Below are 5,000 nucleotides of genomic sequence, written 5' to 3'. Positions count from 1 at the left end.
AGGGTCGCATACAATAGCCCTCCCCCTTTTTTTTCTTCCTTTTTCTTTCTCTTTTCTTTTTCTCTTTGTGGGTTAATATCAAGCTACTGCAGTTTTCCCTGGGAATATAGACCTTTTCTCTGCTTTTATGCCACTTTTCCATACTCGGTGCATCTGTCTAACTTCACACACGGGAACCCGGTGAAAAGATTGGTTAAAACAAGTATTGTTTTACTTTGCTTTCAGAAGCACCCCAATATACATAACTTAATTTTCATGTGCAGGTATATATTAACCATGTTTGTTAATGAATTTGTTATTTAATAAGCCATAGAAGAAGAGGGATCTGATGATCATCTATACAGTGGAGTTCTAGTTAAGGGAGTTAGATTACACTGGGTCTGCCTGTGATCAGTAACCAGATAACTGCCTTTGGTAAGTAACCATACAGTAACATTACAAGACCAGCACATTAAAACAGACAGCAGCATTTTAATATTGAAGAATAGATTTAGGCCTATTTAAGGGTATTCTCTTGAAATTTTAAATGTGCTGTGAATGGCAGTTTACTAATAGGGCCAGTCATAAGTGCACAGCCACCTATTAAGATTGACTTATTAATATGTATATGTCAGCTGCTCCTCTAATACACATATGAATGATGTTTGTGGCCTTTGTTTTACTTTTTTTTGTGTAATGCACTTCTTCAGTCCTTGATTGTTAGTTTGAAGTGGGAAAGGCTGGCTTTAGTTGTAAGATAATTGTGATGTCTTTCTTTTATTGAGTTTTACATTCCTTAAATTTGGTGTAGGATGTTTGGTCAACAATGTGATTATTTCTTTCTTTCCATCTTCTTTTGTGCTTTTTTGTGATGATACTTGAAGCAAGTTCGTCAAAGCTGTGACAGTAATGGATTTATATGGAATTGTGTAACTCTTTGAATGCATGGAAAGGATTGCTGGATAGGAATTTGATTATGTTTTGTGCTCTGGTGTGTGTTGTAAGTGTTAAAAAGCCTTGAATAATATCTGTGGTCTTTGAATGTGTTCTTAAGCTTTTATGTACATGATCAGCAAGTGAAGAAGTGCTTAGATGTTATCTTAATTATATGCATCACAGTTGAACAAAACGTTAAAAGAATATGAAAGTCCAAATTAGTGCCAGGTTGCTTGTACAGTTGGACCATATACATCTGATTATAAATTGGCAGATTATTAACATTCCACCTGAGTTAGTCAGACGCAAAGAAAAACAAATTCTTCAGTAGCTTATGTTGAGAATAACCTTTTTTTTATAACAACAAAAAGTATTCAAATTTAACACTTAACACTGAAATGTTGCAAGAAGGAAAAGCAGTGTAGAGTTCTATGCCTGTTAGTTAAGAGTTGAATGCAAAGATGTCTAGAGTTAAGGTGGGATTAGTATTAAGATGGCCTAATCTGGCCCAACTGGGAGACAAAGATATTAAAGGCTAGCAAGTTTGCAGGTTGGAAATGGTAAATAGCCCAAACAACTATATAAGAGCTGACAATAACTATTTGAGCAATGGCTGTGGTTTTCAGTTTGGCACAGTGATTTTTTTTTCCAGCAAAATACTATATATATACTATACAGACAGTTTTGCAAATGCACCACCCTAGTTTGAAGGATAATTTAACTTGTCTTTCCTAATAGCTTTCTGGCTGAAATGTATTACATTTTTTTCTTTCTAACTGCCTTACACCATACTTCGAAATATTCAAGCTTTAGATAAAGCTCTTACAATATTTATTTTATTTACTGTGTCCCAGGAAGAGACTTAAAAGACTTAAAAGAAATATTTCTATTTTTGCCATTTTGAATGAAATTATGTACACACACTCACTCTTTCTCACACACACACACACACACACACACACACACACACACACACACACACACACACACACACACACACTCTCTCTCTCTCTCTCTCTCTCTCTCTCTCTCTCTCTCTCTCTCTCTCTCTCTCTCTCTCTCTCTCTCTCTCTCTCTCTCTCTCTCTCTCTCTCTCTCTCTCTCTCTTCCTCTCCCTCTCCCTCTCCCTCTCCCTCTCCCTCTCCCTCTTCCTCTTCCTCTCCCTCTCCCTCTCCCTCTCCCTCTCCCTCTCCCTCTCCCTCTCCCTCTCCCTCTCCCTCTCCCTCTCCCTCTCCCTCTCCCTCTCCCTCCCTCCCTCCCTCCCTCCCTCCCTCCCTCCCTCCCTCCCTCCCTCCCTCCCTTCCTCCTCTCTCCTCACTCCTCACTCACTCCTCATGCATGCATGCACTTACATATATATATTGCAGTAAGTTCTTAAAGCAGGGTATTAAGGACAAATAATTGGCAGCAAAATTCCCACTTCAAGAGTGAAACATTTTTCTTAAGTTCTTGACGAAAGATCAGTTGTAAAGATGTCTCATTCACAGAATAAGTAGAGAAGTCATTTAGTAAGAATGACACTGTATATGGATTTGTAGCAAAGACCATACAAAATCATTATGGCAATTAAAAAGTCTAGCTCATCAGGTGGTCTGCTAAAGTAAAGAGTAAAGTAACTGTAAAGAGAAAGAAACACTTATAGTTACACACATTTCCTCTGTTGAAAGAGAAACAAGTCTGATGCCAGGCTGATATAATTTCATTCTTGTTTTGTGCCGTTTTTCTAACCTCCTTGTGTTAAAAGCAAACATCTGAGCCGCATCAAGAGTCACATTATGGTGATGTTGATGCAGAAGATTTTTTTTGTGTATGAAAAGTAATATATTTTACACTTGGATTTATATATATATATGTTTATGGTGTATTTTATTACCATTTCTCTAAATATATATTTGTTTTATTATTTTGTTTTTAGTGCATACTAGTTTTTGTCACGCTTGTTTATTTTACTGTTGTTATAATCTTTAGAGTAGTGTGTGTATTTTCATGTATTGTTATTTTTCTCAAAAAGTGCTTTTTACAATTTAGTTCGAGGGTGGAAAATGCTGTGATTCTGTCATACATTTTTTTTTTTCCTTTATTTCCCTTCCTTTAGTTTTTCAAGGTATATGTGAATTGTGATATTTGCATCAGTGGTGCATTCATAAATTTTTTTTCATATCTTAGAAATATTAAATATTCAAGTCAAAGTTGAATAAAACCATCAATAAACATATGTGAAAAATAGATTCTTTTATAATCATTGGCTTTTATTCCTCTAGCTTTTGATATTTTATTCTGCAATAACTGACTTGTAATTCTGCAACAATAACTGATAATGTGAAGAACAAAGTAAGTATGATGAATGCTTTATAATCAGCTGTTGACAAGAAGGACTATTACAGAATACTGTGCTCTTGGCTGAAATAAAGTGTTTATCAATATATATATATATATATATATATATATATGTATATGTATATGTATATGTATATGTATATGTATATGCATATGCATGCATGTATATGTGTATGTATTCAGACATATGCACACACACACACACACACACACACACACACACACACACACACACACACACACACACACACACACACACACACACACACACACACACACACACACACACCCCCCCCCCCCCCAAGAAGAAGAAGAAACAAACCAAAAAAAAAAAAAATAGAAAGGCATAAATGTGATATGTTCACAGGATGAAAGAATGAGTCTGTTTATAATTGGTGATTGACCTGATGTGTCTCCAGAAGGGATGCAGGAGTTGCTCTTCGATGTTGGGGTCCACATCTAAGGTTGTAAGCTTCTCTGAGAAAGAATCCTCCATATACTGATGTTTTTTTTTTATTATTAATTTCACTTCTTGCTTATCTTGTCTTCTTACTTCCATTTCAATAGGCATACTATCACAGATACAAGTAATACATAAAAAGCATGCATACACATTCCCATGTCTGTTCCTTGACATATATTTACACATACATAAGCATTATGAATTATGATCTGCCCTTACAATAGCCGGAAATGGAGTTTATTTTTAAGATTAAAGGAACAAAAATAATTTCCCTCTGAAAATTAGTTATAGGAAAGACTTTTGTACGAGGCGACAATGGTTCGGTGATTAGTTGGCCAAGTGTGGAATACTTTTCATATATTGCAAATTATGTACTGTAGGTTTTCAAGCACCCTTTGTATCTTTTTTCTGTATAAATCAACTGGACTGCACAGATGTATTAAAGAGCTAATTATGCACTAATATAATATCAACACAAGGTACTCATCACCTAAACTATATTTGTCAGTGTGGCAGTGGTGTTCATGTGAGCAAATCAGCTTGATAGCACAAATCCTGAAGAGTTGCTTACTCACTGGGGGTATAGTATAAGTGTGTAGTTGCATGTAGTGTATGTTCTTTGGTTGGGGAGTAAAAGGACCTGTATTGAATTAAGTAAGACATTAGCTGTAATTTACATAGATATCATACATTCACTAATATTATGGTTATTTTTGAAACTTTTTGCATTTGCATCTGATTTAGTCTCTATATGCATGCATATGTCCATGTCTAGGAATTTCCAAAATAAAAAGTAAAGACCACAAATTAGATAATACCTTGGTGTATTATACAGCAGCTGCAAAAGTACAATGTTAACATGCACAGCTAAGGACCAGAAATTTCTCCAATCAAGCATGAATAAGTCTGCTCGTGGTTGGATTTAGAAAGGGCAGCCGCTTGGGATGACAGTGCCTACTGTCCAAAAAAATAATTCAAATGAAGACTCCATCAGAGCTTGTGTAAGGTACTTTGATGCAAAACTGGATCATTAACTTGTTAGACTATACAAATTGTATGCTGGCTTGACTCTCATCTGTTTATCTGCTTTAGGACCTTTATTATGGTAACAAATGGTCTTCTTTTAATGCGGAATGTACTTACATACTTGCTCAAGAAGTAAGGATTGAGGTTTTCACATTTGTTCTGTTACAATACTTCATGGATTATGCATACTTTTGTGTGTGTGTGTGTGTGTGTGCCTGTGTGCCTGCGTGTGTGTGTGTACCTGCATGCTTGCGTGCTT

The sequence above is a fragment of the Penaeus chinensis genome, chromosome 6 (genome assembly GCF_019202785.1).
Source record: "Penaeus chinensis breed Huanghai No. 1 chromosome 6, ASM1920278v2, whole genome shotgun sequence".
NCBI classification, from domain to species: Eukaryota; Metazoa; Arthropoda; class Malacostraca; order Decapoda; family Penaeidae; genus Penaeus; species Penaeus chinensis.
The sequence above is the reverse complement of the archived record's forward strand: the minus strand, read 5'-3'. Positions refer to the sequence as shown.